The following is a 15,419-nucleotide window of genomic DNA, read 5'->3' on the forward strand; positions in this document are numbered from 1 at the left end:
AAGTTAAAGTTAAAGTTAAAGTTAAAGTTTAAGTTTAAGTTAAAGTTAAAGTTAAAGTTGAAGTTAAAGTTAAAGTTAAATTACAAGTTAAAGTTAAAGTTAAAGTTAAATTTAAAGTTAAAGTTAAAGTTAAAGTGAATGTTAAAGTTAAAGCGAAAGTTAAAGTTAAAAATAAAGTTAAAGTTAAAGTGAATGTTAAAGTTAAAGCGAAAGTTAAAGTTAAAAATAAAATTAAAGTTAAAGTTAAAGTTAAGGTTAAAGTTAAGGTTAAAGTTAAAGTTAAAGTTAAAGTTAAAGTGAAAGTTAAAGTTAAAGTTAAAGGTAAAGTTAAAGTTAAAGTTAAAGTTAAAGTGAAAGTTAAAGTTAAAGTTAAAGTTAAATTTAAAGTTAAAGTTAAAGTTAAAGATAAAGTTAAAGTTAAAGTTAAAGTTAAAGTTAAAGTTAAAGTTAAAGTTAAAGTTAAAGTTAAAGTTAAAGTTAAAGTTAAAGTTAAATTTAAAGTTAAAGTTAAAGTTAAAGTTAAAGTTAAAGCTAAAGTTAAAGTTAAAGTTAAAAATAAAGTTAAAGTTAAAGTTAAGGTTAAAGTTAAGGTTAAAGTTAAAGTTAAAGTTAAAGTTAAAGTGAAAGTTAAAGTTAAAGTTAAAGTTAAAGGTAAAGTTAAAGTTAAAGTTAAAGTTAAAGTGAAAGTTAAAGTTAAAGTTAAAGTTAAATTTAAAGTTAAAGTTAAAGTTAAAGATAAAGTTAAAGTTAAAGTTAAAGTTAAAGTTAAAGTTAAAGTTAAAGTTAAAGTTAAATTTAAAGTTAAATTTAAAGTTAAAGTTAAAGTTAAAGTTAAAGTTAAAGTTAAAGCTAAAGTTAAAGTTAAAGTTAAAAATAAAGTTAAAGTTAAATTTAAAGTTAAAGTTAAAGTTAAAGTTAAAGTTAAAGTTAAAGCTAAGGTTAAAGTTAAAGTTAAAAATAAAGTTAAAGTTAAAGTTAAAGTTTAAGTTAAAGTTAAATTTGAAGTTAAAGTTAAAGATAAAGTTAAAGTTAAAGTTAAAGTTAAAGGTAAAGTTAAAGTTAAAGTTAAAGTTAAAGTGAAAGTTAAAGTTAAAGTTAAAGTTAAAGTTAAATTTAAAGTTAAAGTTAAAGATAAAGTTAAAGTTAAAGTTAAAAATAAAGTTAAAGTTAAATTTAAAGTTAAAGTTAAAGTTAAAGTTAAAGTTAAAGTTAAAGTTAAAGTTAAAGGTAAAGTTAAAGTTAAAGTTAAAGTTAAAGTGAAAGTTAAAGTTAAAGTTAAAGTTAAATTTAAAGTTAAAGTTAAAGTTAAAGCTAAAGTTAAAGTTAAAGTTAAAAATAAAGTTAAAGTTAAATTTAAAGTTAAAGTTAAAGTTAAAGTTAAAGTTAAAGTTAAAGTTAAAGTTAAAGTTAAAGTTAAATTTAAAGTTAAATTTAAAGTTAAAGTTAAAGTTAAAGTTAAAGTTAAGGTTAAAGTTAAGGTTAAAGTTAAGGTTAAAGTTAAAGTTAAAGTTAAAGTTAAAGTGAAAGTTAAAGTTAAAGTTAAAGTTAAAGGTAAAGTTAAAGTTAAAGTTAAAGTTAAAGTGAAAGTTAAAGTTAAAGTTAAAGTTAAATTTAAAGTTAAAGTTAAAGTTAAAGATAAAGTTAAAGTTAAAGTTAAAGTTAAAGTTAAAGTTAAAGTTAAAGTTAAAGTTAAAGTTAAAGTTAAAGTTAAAGTTAAAGTTAAAGTTAAAGTTAAATTTAAAGTTAAATTTAAAGTTAAAGTTAAAGTTAAAGTTAAAGTTAAAGCTAAAGTTAAAGTTAAAGTTAAAAATAAAGTTAAAGTTAAATTTAAAGTTAAAGTTAAAGTTAAAGTTAAAGTTAAAGTTAAAGCTAAGGTTAAAGTTAAAGTTAAAAATAAAGTTAAAGTTAAAGTTAAAGTTTAAGTTAAAGTTAAATTTGAAGTTAAAGTTAAAGATAAAGTTAAAGTTAAAGTTAAAGTTAAAGTTAAAGTTAAAGGTAAAGTTAAAGTTAAAGTTAAAGTTAAAGTGAAAGTTAAAGTTAAAGTTAAAGTTAAATTTAAAGTTAAAGTTAAAGTTAAAGATAAAGTTAAAGTTAAAGTTAAAGTTAAAGTTAAAGTTAAAGTTAAAGTTAAATTTAAAGTTAAAGTTAAAGTTAAAGTTAAAGTTAAAGCTAAAGTTAAAGTTAAAGTTAAAATTAAAGTTAAAGTTAAAGTTAAAGTGAATGTTAAAGTTAAAGCGAAAGTTAAAGCTAAAAATAAAGTTAAAGTTAAAGCTAAAGTTAAAGTTAAGGTTAAAGTTAAAGTTAAAGTCAAAGTTAAAGTTAAAGCTAAGGTTAAAGTTAAAGTTAAAGTTAAAAATAAAGTTAAAGTTAAATTTAAAAGTAAAGGTAAAGTTAAAGTTAAAGTTAAAGTTAAAGTGAAAGTTAAAGTTAAAGTTAAAGTTAAAGTTAAAGTTAAAGTTAATGTTAAAGTTAAAGTTAAAGTTAAAGTTAAAGTTAAAGCTAAATTTAAAGTTAAAGTTAAATGTAAAGTTGAAGTTAAAGTTAAAGTTAAAGTTAAAATTAAAGTTAAAGTTGAAGTTAAAGTTAAAGTTAAAGTTAAAGTGAATGTTAAAGTTAAAGCGAAAGTTAAAGTTAAAAATAAAGTTAAAGTTAAAGTGAAAGTTAAAGTTAAAGTTAAAATTAAAGTTAAAGTTAAGGTTAAAGTTAAAGTTAAAGCTAAGGTTAAATTTAAAGTTAAAGTTGAAGTTAAAGTTAAAGTTAAAGTTAAAGTTAAAGTTAAAGGTAAAGTTAAAGTTAAAGTTAAAATTAAATTTAAAGTTAAAGTTAAAGTTAAAGTGAATGTTAAAGTTAAAGCGAAAGTTAAAGTTAAAAATAAAGTTAAAGTTAAAGTGAAAGTTAAAGTTAAAATTAAAGTTAAAGTTAAGGTTAAAGTTAAAGTTAAAGTCAAAGTTAAAGTTAAAGCTAAGGTTAAATTTAAAGTTAAAGTTGAAGTTAAAGTTAAAGTTAAAGTTAAAGTGAAAGTTAAAGTTAAAGTTAAAGTTAAAGTTAAAGTTAAAGTTAAAGTTAAAGTTAAAGTTAAAGTTAAAGTTAAAGTTAAAGTTAAAGTTAAAGTTAAAGTTAAAGTTAAAGTTAAAGTTAAAGTTAAAGTTAAAGTTAAAGATAAAGTTAAAGTTAAAGTTAAAGTTAAAGTTAAAGTTAAAGTTAAAGTTAAAGTTAAAGTTAAAGTTAAAGTTAAAGTTAAAGTTAAAGTTAAAGTTAAAGTTAAAGTTAAAGTTAAAGTTAAAGTTAAAGTTAAAGTTAAAGTTAAAGTTAAAGTTAAAGTTAAAGTGAATGTTAAAGTTAAAGCGAAAGTTAAAGTTAAAGTTAAAGAAAAGATTAAAGTTAAAGTTAAAGTTAAAGTGAAAGTTAAAGTTAAAGAAAAGATTAAAGTTAAAGTTAAAGCGAAAGTTAAAGTTAAAGTTAAAGTTAAAGTTTAAGTTAAAGTTAAAGTTGAAGTTAAAGTTAAAGTTAAAATTAAAACTAAAATTAAAGTTAAAGTTGAAGTTAAAGTTAAAGTTAAAATTAAAGTTAAAGTTAAAGATAAAGTTAAAGTTAAAGTTAAATTTAAAGTTAAAGTTAAAAATAAAGTTAAAGTTAAATTTAAAGTTAAAGTTAAAGTTAAAGATAAAGTTAAAGTTAAAGTTAAAGTTAAATTTAAAGTTAAAGTTAAAGATAAAGTTAAAGTTAAATTTCAAGTGAAAGTTAAAGTTAAAGTTAAAGTGAATGTTAAAGCGAAAGTTAAAGATAAAAAATAAAGTTAAAGTTAAAGTTAAAGTTAAGGTTAAAGTTAAAGTTAAAATCAAAGTTGAAGTTAAAGCTAAGGTTAAAGTTAAAATTAAAGTTAAAAATAAAGTTAAAGTTAAAGTTAAAGTTTAAGTTTAAGTTAAAGTTAAAGTTAAAGTTAAAGTTAAAGTTAAAGTTAAAAGTAAAGGTAAAGTTAAAGTTAAAGTTAAAGTGAAAGTTAAAGTTAAAGTTAAAGTTAAAGTTAATGTTAAAGCTAAAGTTAAAGTTAAAGTTAAAGTTGAAGTTGAAGTTAAAGTTAAAGTTAAAATTAAAGTTGAAGTTAAAGTTAAAGTTAAAGTTAAAGTGAATGTTAAAATTAAAGCGAAAGTTAAAGTTAAAAATAAAGTTAAAGTTAAAGTTAAAGTTAAAGTTAAAGTGAATGTTAAAGTTAAAGCGAAAGTTAAAGTTAAAAATAAAGTTAAAGTTAAAGTTAAAGTTAAAGTTAAAGTTAAAGTTAAAGTTAAAGTTAAAGTTAAAGTTAAAGTTAAGGTTAAAGTTAAAGTTAAAGTTAAAGTTAAAGTCAAAGTTAAAGTTAAAGCTAAGGTTAAAGTTAAAGTTAAAAATAAAGTTAAAGTTAAAGTTTAAGTTTAAGTTTAAGTTAAAGTTAAAGTTAAAGATAAAGTTAAAGTTAAAGTTAAAGTTAAATGTAAATTAAATATAAAGTTAAAGTTAAAAATAAAGTTAAAGTTAAATTACAAGTTAAAGTTAAAGTTAAAGTTAAAGTTAAAGTTAAAGTTAAAGATAAAGTTAAAGTTAAAGTTAAAGTTAAAGTTAAAGTTAAAGTTAAAGTTAAAGTTAAAGTTAAAGTTAAAGTTAAAGTTAAATTTAAAGTTAAAGTTAAAGTTAAAGTTAAAGTGAATGTTAAAGTTAAAGCGAAAGTTAAAGTTAAAAATAAAGTTAAAGTTAAAGTGAAAGTTAAAGTTAAAGTTAAAGTTAAGGTTAAAGTTAAAGTCAAAGTTAAAGTTAAAGCTAAGGTTAAAGTTAAAATTAAAGTTAAAAATAAAGTTAAAGTTAAAGTTAAAGTTAAAGTTAAAGTTAAAGTTAAAGTTAAAGTTAAAGTTAAAGTTAAAGTTAAAGTTAAAGTTAAAGTTAAAGTTAAAGTTAAAGTTAAAGGTAAAGTTAAAGTTAAAGTTAAAGTTAAAGTTAAAGTTAAAGTTAAAGTGAAAGTTAAAGTTAAAGTTAAATTTAAAGTTAAAGTTAAAGTTAAAGTTAAAGATAAAGTTAAAGTTAAATTTAAAGTTAAAGTTAAAATTAAAGTTAAAGTTAAGGCTAAAGTTAAAGTTAAAGTCAAAGTTAAAGTTAAAGCTAAGGTTAAATTTAAAGTTAAAGTTAAAGTTAAAGTTAACGTTAAAGTTAAAGTGAAAGTTAAAGTTAAAGTTAAAGATAAAGTTAAAGTTAAAGTTAAAGTTTAAGTTAAAGTTAAAGTTAAAGTTAAAGTTAAAGTTAAAGTTAAACATAAAGTTAAAGTTAAAGTTAAAGTTAAAGTTAAAGTTAAAGTTAAAGTTAAAGTTAAAGTTAAAGTTAAAGTTAAAGTTAAAGTTAAAGTTAAAGTTAAAGTTAAAGTGAATGTTAAATTTAAAGCGAAAGTTAAAGTTAAAGTTAAAGTTGAAGTTAAAGTTAAAGTTAAAGTTAAAATTAAAGTTAAAGTTAATGTTAAAGTTGAAGTTAAAGTTAAAGTTAAAGTTAAAGTGAAAGTTAAAGTTAAAGTGAATGTTAAAGTTAAAGCGAAAGTTAAAGTTAAAGTTTAAGTTAAAGTTAAAGTTGAAGTTAAAGTTAAAGTTAAAATTAAAGTTAAAGTTAAAGTTGAAGTTAAAGTTAAAGTTAAAGTTAAAGTTAAAGTTAAAGTTAAAGTTAAAGTTAAAGTTAAAGTTAAAGTTAAAGTTAAAGTTAAAGTTAAAGATAAAGATAAAGTTAAAGTTAAAGTTAAATTTAAAGTTAAAGATAAAGTTAAAGTTAAATTTAAAGTTAAAGTTAAAGTTAAAAATAAAGTTAAAATTAAAGTTAAAGTTAAAGCTAAATTAAAGTTAAAGTTAAAGTTAAATTTAAATTTAAATTTAAATTTAAATTTAAATTTAAATTTAAATTTAAATTTAAAGTTAAAGTTATAGTTAAAGTTAAAGTTAAAGTTAAAGTTAAAGTGAATGTTAAAGTTAAAGCGAAAGTTAAAGTTAAAAATAAAGTTGAAGTTAAAGTTAAAGTGAAAGTGAAAGTGAAAGTTAAAGTTAAAGTTAAAGTTAAAGTTAAGGTTAAAGTTAAAGTTAAAGTTAAAGTCAAAGTTAAAGTTAAAGCTAAGGTTAAAGTTAAAGTTAAAGTTAAAAATAAAGTTAAAGTTAAGTTAAAGTTAAAGTTAAAGTTAATGTTAAAGTTAAAGTTAAAGTTAAAATTAAAATTAAAGTTAAAGTGAAAGTTAAAGTTAAAGTTAAAGTTAAATTTAAAGTTAAAGTTAAAGTTTAAGTTAAAGTTAAAGTTAAAGTTAAAGAAAAGGTTAAAGTTAAAGTTAAAGTTAAAGTTAAAGTTAATGTTAAAGTTAAAGTTAAAGTTAAAATTAAAATTAAAGTTAAAGTGAAAGTTAAAGTTAAAGTTAAAGTTAAATTTAAAGTTAAAGTTAAAGTTTAAGTTAAAGTTAAAGTTAAAGTTAAAGAAAAGGTTAAAGTTAAAGTTAAAGTTAAAGTGAAAGTTAAAGTTAAAGTGAAAGTTGAAGTTAAAGTTAAAGTGAAAGTGAAAGTGAAAGTTAAAGTTAAAGTTAAAGTTAAAGTTAAAGTTAAAGTTAAGGTTAAAGTTAAAGTTAAAGTCAAAGTTAAAGTTAAAGCTAAGGTTAAAGTTAAAATTAAAGTTAAAAATAAAGTTAAAGTTAAAGTTAAAGTTTAAGTTAAAGTTAAAGTTAAAGTTAAAGTTTAAGTTTAAGTTAAAGTTAAAGTTAAAGTTGAAGTTAAAGTTAAAGTTAAATTACAAGTTAAAGTTAAAGTTAAAGTTAAATTTAAAGTTAAAGTTAAAGTTAAAGTGAATGTTAAAGTTAAAGCGAAAGTTAAAGTTAAAAATAAAGTTAAAGTTAAAGTGAATGTTAAAGTTAAAGCGAAAGTTAAAGTTAAAAATAAAGTTAAAGTTAAAGTGAAAGTTAAAGTTAAAGTTAAAGTTAAAGTTAAAGTTAATGTTAAAGTTAAAGTTAAAATCAAAGTTAAAGTTAAAGCTAAGGTTAAATTTAAAGTTAAAGTTGAAGTTAAAGTTAAAGTTAAAGTTAAAGTTAAAGTTAAAGTTAAAGTTAAAGTTAAAGTTAAAGTTAAAGTTAAAGTTAAAGTTAAAGTTAAAGTCAAAGTTAAAGTTAAAGTTAAAGTTAAAGTTAAAGTTAAAGTTAAAGTTAAAGTTAAAGTTAAAGCTAAAGTTAAAGTTAAAGTTAAAGTTAAGGTTAAAGTTAAAGTTAAAGTTAAAGTTAAAGTTAAAGATAAAGTTAAAGTTAAACTTAAAGTTAAAGTTAAAGTTAAAGTTAAAGTTAAAGTGAAAGTGAAAGTTAAAGTTAAAGTTAAAGTTAAAGTTAAAGTTAAAGTTAAAGTTAAAGTTAAAGTTAAAGTTAAAAATAAAGTTAAAGTTAAAGTTAAAGTGAAAGTTAAAGTTAAAGTTAAGGTTAAAGTTAAAGTTAAAGTCAAAGTTAAAGTTAAAGCTAAGGTTAAAGTTAAAATTAAAGTTAAAAATAAAGTTAAAGTTAAAGTTTAAGTTTAAGTTAAAATTAAAGTTAAAGTTAAAGTTAAAGTTAAAGTTGAAGTTAAAGTTAAAGATAAAGTTAAAGTTAAAGTTAAAGTTAAATTTAAATTAAAGTTAAAGTTAAAAATAAAGTTAAAGTTAAAGTTAAAGATAAATTTAAAGTTAAATTTAAAGTTAAAGTTAAAGTTAAAGTTAAAGTTAAAGTTAAAGTTAAAGTTAAAGTTAAAGTTAAAGTTAAAGTTAAAGTTAAAGTTAAAGTTAAAGTTAAAGTTAAAGTTAAAGTTAAAGTTAAAGTTAAAGTTAAAGTTAAAGTTAAAGTTAAAGTTAAAGTTAAAGTTAAAGTTAAAGTTAAAGTTAAAGTTAAAGTTAAAGTTAAAGTTAAAGTTAAAGTTAAAGTTAAAGTTAAAGTGAATGTTAAAGTTAAAGCGAAAGTTAAAGTTAAAAATAAAGTTAAAGTTAAAGTGAAAGTTAAAGTTAAAGTTAAGGTTAAAGTTAAAGTCAAAGTTAAAGTTAAAGCTAAGGTTAAAGTTAAAATTAAAGTTAAAAATAAAGTTAAAGTTAAAGTTAAAGTTTAAGTTAAAGTTAAAGTTAAAGTTAAAGTTTAAGTTTAAGTTAAAGTTAAAGTTAAAGTTGAAGTTAAAGTTAAAGTTAAATTACAAGTTAAAGTTAAAGTTAAAGTTAAATTTAAAGTTAAAGTTAAAGTTAAAGTGAATGTTAAAGTTAAAGCGAAAGTTAAAGTTAAAAATAAAGTTAAAGTTAAAGTGAATGTTAAAGTTAAAGCGAAAGTTAAAGTTAAAAATAAAATTAAAGTTAAAGTTAAAGTTAAGGTTAAAGTTAAGGTTAAAGTTAAAGTTAAAGTTAAAGTTAAAGTTAAAGTTAAAGTTAAAGTTAAAGGTAAAGTTAAAGTTAAAGTTAAAGTTAAAGTGAAAGTTAAAGTTAAAGTTAAAGTTAAATTTAAAGTTAAAGTTAAAGTTAAAGATAAAGTTAAAGTTAAAGTTAAAGTTAAAGTTAAAGTTAAAGTTAAAGTTAAAGTTAAAGTTAAAGTTAAAGTTAAAGTTAAATTTAAAGTTAAAGTTAAAGTTAAAGTTAAAGTTAAAGTTAAAGTTAAAGCTAAAGTTAAAGTTAAAGTTAAAAATAAAGTTAAAGTTAAAGTTAAGGTTAAAGTTAAGGTTAAAGTTAAAGTTAAAGTTAAAGTTAAAGTTAAAGTGAAAGTTAAAGTTAAAGTTAAAGTTAAAGGTAAAGTTAAAGTTAAAGTTAAAGTTAAAGTTAAAGTGAAAGTTAAAGTTAAAGTTAAAGTTAAATTTAAAGTTAAAGTTAAAGTTAAAGATAAAGTTAAAGTTAAAGTTAAAGTTAAAGTTAAAGTTAAAGTTAAAGTTAAAGTTAAATTTAAAGTTAAATTTAAAGTTAAAGTTAAAGTTAAAGTTAAAGTTAAAGTTAAAGCTAAAGTTAAAGTTAAAGTTAAAAATAAAGTTAAAGTTAAATTTAAAGTTAAAGTTAAAGTTAAAGTTAAAGTTAAAGTTAAAGCTAAGGTTAAAGTTAAAGTTAAAAATAAAGTTAAAGTTAAAGTTAAAGTTTAAGTTAAAGTTAAATTTGAAGTTAAAGTTAAAGATAAAGTTAAAGTTAAAGTTAAAGTTAAAGGTAAAGTTAAAGTTAAAGTTAAAGTTAAAGTGAAAGTTAAAGTTAAAGTTAAAGTTAAAGTTAAATTTAAAGTTAAAGTTAAAGTTAAAGATAAAGTTAAAGTTAAAGTTAAAAATAAAGTTAAAGTTAAATTTAAAGTTAAAGTTAAAGTTAAAGTTAAAGTTAAAGTTAAAGTTAAAGTTAAAGGTAAAGTTAAAGTTAAAGTTAAAGTTAAAGTGAAAGTTAAAGTTAAAGTTAAAGTTAAATTTAAAGTTAAAGTTAAAGTTAAAGCTAAAGTTAAAGTTAAAGTTAAAAATAAAGTTAAAGTTAAATTTAAAGTTAAAGTTAAAGTTAAAGTTAAAGTTAAAGTTAAATTTAAAGTTAAATTTAAAGTTAAAGTTAAAGTTAAAGTTAAAGTTAAGGTTAAAGTTAAGGTTAAAGTTAAGGTTAAAGTTAAAGTTAAAGTTAAAGTTAAAGTGAAAGTTAAAGTTAAAGTTAAAGTTAAAGGTAAAGTTAAAGTTAAAGTTAAAGTTAAAGTGAAAGTTAAAGTTAAAGTTAAAGTTAAATTTAAAGTTAAAGTTAAAGTTAAAGATAAAGTTAAAGTTAAAGTTAAAGTTAAAGTTAAAGTTAAAGTTAAAGTTAAAGTTAAAGTTAAAGTTAAAGTTAAAGTTAAATTTAAAGTTAAATTTAAAGTTAAAGTTAAAGTTAAAGTTAAAGTTAAAGCTAAAGTTAAAGTTAAAGTTAAAAATAAAGTTAAAGTTAAATTTAAAGTTAAAGTTAAAGTTAAAGTTAAAGTTAAAGCTAAGGTTAAAGTTAAAGTTAAAAATAAAGTTAAAGTTAAAGTTTAAGTTAAAGTTAAATTTGAAGTTAAAGTTAAAGATAAAGTTAAAGTTAAAGTTAAAGTTAAAGTTAAAGTTAAAGGTAAAGTTAAAGTTAAAGTTAAAGTGAAAGTTAAAGTTAAAGTTAAAGTTAAATTTAAAGTTAAAGTTAAAGTTAAAGATAAAGTTAAAGTTAAAGTTAAAGTTAAAGTTAAAGTTAAATTTAAAGTTAAAGTTAAAGTTAAAGTTAAAGTTAAAGCTAAAGTTAAAGTTAAAGTTAAAATTAAAGTTAAAGTTAAAGTTAAAGTGAATGTTAAAGTTAAAGCGAAAGTTAAAGCTAAAAATAAAGTTAAAGTTAAAGCTAAAGTTAAAGTTAAGGTTAAAGTTAAAGTTAAAGTCAAAGTTAAAGTTAAAGCTAAGGTTAAAGTTAAAGTTAAAGTTAAAAATAAAGTTAAAGTTAAATTTAAAAGTAAAGGTAAAGTTAAAGTTAAAGTTAAAGTTAAAGTGAAAGTTAAAGTTAAAGTTAAAGTTAAAGTTAAAGTTAAAGTTAATGTTAAAGTTAAAGTTAAAGTTAAAGTTAAAGTTAAAGTTAAAGCTAAATTTAAAGTTAAAGTTAAATGTAAAGTTGAAGTTAAAGTTAAAGTTAAAGTTAAAATTAAAGTTAAAGTTGAAGTTAAAGTTAAAGTTAAAGTTAAAGTGAATGTTAAAGTTAAAGCGAAAGTTAAAGTTAAAAATAAAGTTAAAGTTAAAGTGAAAGTTAAAGTTAAAGTTAAAATTAAAGTTAAAGTTAAGGTTAAAGTTAAAGTTAAAGCTAAGGTTAAATTTAAAGTTAAAGTTGAAGTTAAAGTTAAAGTTAAAGTTAAAGTTAAAGTTAAAGTTAAAGGTAAAGTTAAAGTTAAAGTTAAAATTAAATTTAAAGTTAAAGTTAAAGTTAAAGTGAATGTTAAAGTTAAAGCGAAAGTTAAAGTTAAAAATAAAGTTAAAGTTAAAGTTAAAGTTAAAATTAAAGTTAAAGTTAAGGTTAAAGTTAAAGTTAAAGTCAAAGTTAAAGTTAAAGCTAAGGTTAAATTTAAAGTTAAAGTTGAAGTTAAAGTTAAAGTTAAAGTTAAAGTGAAAGTTAAAGTTAAAGTTAAAGTTAAAGTTAAAGTTAAAGTTAAAGTTAAAGTTAAAGTTAAAGTTAAAGTTAAAGTTAAAGTTAAAGTTAAAGTTAAAGTTAAAGTTAAAGTTAAAGTTAAAGTTAAAGTTAAAGTTAAAGTTAAAGTTAAAGTTAAAGTTAAAGTTAAAGTTAAAGTTAAAGTTAAAGTTAAAGTTAAAGTTAAAGTTAAAGTTAAAGTTAAAGTTAAAGTTAAAGTTAAAGTTAAAGTTAAAGTTAAAGTTAAAGTTAAAGTTAAAGTTAAAGTTAAAGTTAAAGTTAAAGTTAAAGTTAAAGTTAAAGTTAAAGTTAAAGTTAAAGTTAAAGTTAAAGTTAAAGTTAAAGTTAAAGTTAAAGTTAAAGTTAAAGTTAAAGTTAAAGTTAAAGTTAAAGTTAAAGTTAAAGTTAAAGTTAAAGTTAAAGTTAAAGTTAAAGTTAAAGTTAAAGTGAATGTTAAAGTTAAAGCGAAAGTTAAAGTTAAAGTTAAAGAAAAGATTAAAGTTAAAGTTAAAGTTAAAGTGAAAGTTAAAGTTAAAGTTAAAGAAAAGATTAAAGTTAAAGTTAAAGCGAAAGTTAAAGTTAAAGTTAAAGTTAAAGTTTAAGTTAAAGTTAAAGTTGAAGTTAAAGTTAAAGTTAAAATTAAAACTAAAATTAAAGTTAAAGTTGAAGTTAAAGTTAAAGTTAAAATTAAAGTTAAAGTTAAAGATAAAGTTAAAGTTAAAGTTAAATTTAAAGTTAAAGTTAAAGTTAAAAATAAAGTTAAAGTTAAATTTAAAGTTAAAGTTAAAGTTAAAGATAAAGTTAAAGTTAAAGTTAAAGTTAAATTTAAAGTTAAAGTTAAAGATAAAGTTAAAGTTAAAGTTAAATTTAAAGTGAAAGTTAAAGTTAAAGTTAAAGTGAATGTTAAAGCGAAAGTTAAAGATAAAAAATAAAGTTAAAGTTAAAGTTAAAGTTAAGGTTAAAGTTAAAGTTAAAATCAAAGTTGAAGTTAAAGCTAAGGTTAAAGTTAAAATTAAAGTTAAAAATAAAGTTAAAGTTAAAGTTAAAGTTTAAGTTTAAGTTAAAGTTAAAGTTAAAGTTAAAGTTAAAGTTAAAGTTAAAAGTAAAGGTAAAGTTAAAGTTAAAGTTAAAGTGAAAGTTAAAGTTAAAGTTAAAGTTAAAGTTAATGTTAAAGCTAAAGTTAAAGTTAAAGTTAAAGTTGAAGTTGAAGTTAAAGTTAAAGTTAAAATTAAAGTTGAAGTTAAAGTTAAAGTTAAAGTTAAAGTGAATGTTAAAATTAAAGCGAAAGTTAAAGTTAAAAATAAAGTTAAAGTTAAAGTTAAAGTTAAAGTGAATGTTAAAGTTAAAGCGAAAGTTAAAGTTAAAAATAAAGTTAAAGTTAAAGTTAAAGTTAAAGTTAAAGTTAAAGTTAAAGTTAAAGTTAAAGTTAAAGTTAAAGTTAAGGTTAAAGTTAAAGTTAAAGTTAAAGTCAAAGTTAAAGTTAAAGCTAAGGTTAAAGTTAAAGTTAAAAATAAAGTTAAAGTTAAAGTTTAAGTTTAAGTTTAAGTTTAAGTTAAAGTTAAAGTTAAAGATAAAGTTAAAGTTAAAGTTAAAGTTAAATGTAAATTAAATATAAAGTTAAAGTTAAAAATAAAGTTAAAGTTAAATTACAAGTTAAAGTTAAAGTTAAAGTTAAAGTTAAAGTTAAAGTTAAAGTTAAAGATAAAGTTAAAGTTAAAGTTAAAGTTAAAGTTAAAGTTAAAGTTAAAGTTAAAGTTAAAGTTAAAGTTAAAGTTAAAGTTAAATTTAAAGTTAAAGTTAAAGTTAAAGTGAATGTTAAAGTTAAAGCGAAAGTTAAAGTTAAAAATAAAGTTAAAGTTAAAGTGAAAGTTAAAGTTAAAGTTAAAGTTAAGGTTAAAGTTAAAGTCAAAGTTAAAGTTAAAGCTAAGGTTAAAGTTAAAATTAAAGTTAAAAATAAAGTTAAAGTTAAAGTTAAAGTTAAAGTTAAAGTTAAAGTTAAAGTTAAAGTTAAAGTTAAAGTTAAAGTTAAAGTTAAAGTTAAAGTCAAAGTTAAAGTTAAAGCTAAGGTTAAAATTAAAGTTAAAGTTAAAGTTAAAGTTAACGTTAAAGTTAAAGTGAAAGTTAAAGTTAAAGTTAAAGATAAAGTTAAAGTTAAAGTTAAAGTTAAAGTTTAAGTTAAAGTTAAAGTTAAAGTTAAAGTTAAAGTTAAACATAAAGTTAAAGTTAAAGTTAAAGTTAAAGTTAAAGTTAAAGTTAAAGTTAAAGTTAAAGTTAAAGTTAAAGTTAAAGTTAAAGTTAAAGTTAAAGTGAATGTTAAATTTAAAGCGAAAGTTAAAGTTAAAGTTAAAGTTGAAGTTAAAGTTAAAGTTAAAGTTAAAATTAAAGTTAAAGTTAATGTTAAAGTTGAAGTTAAAGTTAAAGTTAAAGTGAAAGTTAAAGTTAAAGTGAATGTTAAAGTTAAAGCGAAAGTTAAAGTTAAAGTTTAAGTTAAAGTTAAAGTTGAAGTTAAAGTTAAAGTTAAAATTAAAGTTAAAGTTAAAGTTGAAGTTAAAGTTAAAGTTAAAGTTAAAGTTAAAGTTAAAGTTAAAGTTAAAGTTAAAGTTAAAGTTAAAGTTAAAGTTAAAGATAAAGATAAAGTTAAAGTTAAAGTTAAATTTAAAGTTAAAGATAAAGTTAAAGTTAAATTTAAAGTTAAAGTTAAAGTTAAAAATAAAGTTAAAATTAAAGTTAAAGTTAAAGCTAAATTAAAGTTAAAGTTAAAAATAAAGTTAAAGTTAAAGTTAAATTTAAAGTTAAAGTTAAAGTTAAAGTTAAAGATAAAGTTAAATTTAAAGTTAAAGTTAAAGATAAAGTTAATGTTAAAGTGAATGTTAAAGTTAAAGCGAAAGTTAAAGTTAAAGTTAAAGTTAAAATTAAAGTTAAAGTTAAAGATAAAGTAAAAGTTAAAGTTAAAGGTAAAGTTAAAGTTAAAGTTAAATTTAAAGTTAAAGTTAAAAATAAAGTTAAAGTTAAATTTAAAGTTAAAGTTAAAGATAAAGTTAAAGTTAAATTTAAAGTTAAAGGTAAAGTTAAAGTGAATGTTAAAGTTAAAGCGAAAGTTAAAGTTAAAAATAAAGTTAAAGTTAAAGCGAAAGTTAAAGTTAAAGTTAAAGTTAAAGTTTAAGTTAAAGTTAAAGTTGAAGTTAAAGTTAAAGTTAAAATTAAAATTAAAGTTAAAGTTAAAATTAAAGTTAAAGTTAAAGATAAAGTTAAAGTTAAAGTTAAAAATAAAGTTAAAGTTAAATTTAAAGTTAAAGTTAAAGTTAAAGTTAAAGATAAAGATAAAGTTAAATTTAAAGTTAAAGTTATAGTTAAAGTTAAAGTTAAAGTTAAAGTGAATGTTAAAGTTAAAGCGAAAGTTAAAGTTAAAAATAAAGTTGAAGTTAAAGTTAAAGTGAAAGTGAAAGTGAAAGTTAAAGTTAAAGTTAAAGTTAAAGTTAAGGTTAAAGTTAAAGTTAAAGTTAAAGTCAAAGTTAAAGTTAAAGCTAAGGTTAAAGTTAAAGTTAAAGTTAAAAATAAAGTTAAAGTTAAGTTAAAGTTAAAGTTAAAGTTAATGTTAAAGTTAAAGTTAAAGTTAAAATTAAAATTAAAGTTAAAGTGAAAGTTAAAGTTAAAGTTAAAGTTAAATTTAAAGTTAAAGTTAAAGTTTAAGTTAAAGTTAAAGTTAAAGAAAAGGTTAAAGTTAAAGTTAAAGTTAAAGTTAAAGTTAAAGTTAATGTTAAAGTTAAAGTTAAAGTTAAAATTAAAATTAAAGTTAAAGTGAAAGTTAAAGTTAAAGTTAAATTTAAAGTTAAAGTTAAAGTTTAAGTTAAAGTTAAAGTTAAAGTTAAAGAAAAGGTTAAAGTTAAAGTTAAAGTTAAAGTGAAAGTTAAAGTTAAAGTGAAAGTTAAAGTTAAAGTTAAAGTTAAAGTTAAAGTGAATGTTAAAGTTAAAGCGAAAGTTAAAGTTAAATTTGAAGTTAAAGTTAAAGTTAAAATTAAAATTAAAGTTAAAGTTGAAGTTAAAGTTAAAGTTAAAGTTAAAATTAAAGTTAAAGTTAAAGATAAAGTTAAAGTTAAAGTTAAAGTTAAAGTTTAAGTTAAAGTTAAAGTTAAAGTTAAAGAAAAGGTTAAAGTTAAAGTTAAAGTGAAAGTTAAAGTTAAAGTGAAAGTTTAAAGTTAAAGTTAAAGTTAAAGTTAAAGTTAAAGTTAAAGTGAATGTTAAAGTTAAAGCGAAGGTTAAAGTTAAATTTGAAGTTAAAGTTAAAATTAAAATTAAAGTTAAAGTTGAAGTTAAAGTTAAAGTTAAAATTAAAG

General features: G+C 17.6%; 1 protein-coding gene across 8 annotated transcripts in view; it reads left to right on the forward strand.

The window, feature by feature from the left end:
* The window catches only part of LOC137235424 (uncharacterized), a 993,733-nt gene that overhangs the window by 931,702 nt on the left and 46,612 nt on the right, over positions 1-15,419 (forward strand). The gene's annotated exons all lie outside the window — the stretch shown is intronic.

The sequence above is a fragment of the Eurosta solidaginis genome, chromosome X (genome assembly GCF_040869045.1).
Source record: "Eurosta solidaginis isolate ZX-2024a chromosome X, ASM4086904v1, whole genome shotgun sequence".
Classification (NCBI taxonomy): domain Eukaryota; kingdom Metazoa; phylum Arthropoda; class Insecta; order Diptera; family Tephritidae; genus Eurosta; species Eurosta solidaginis.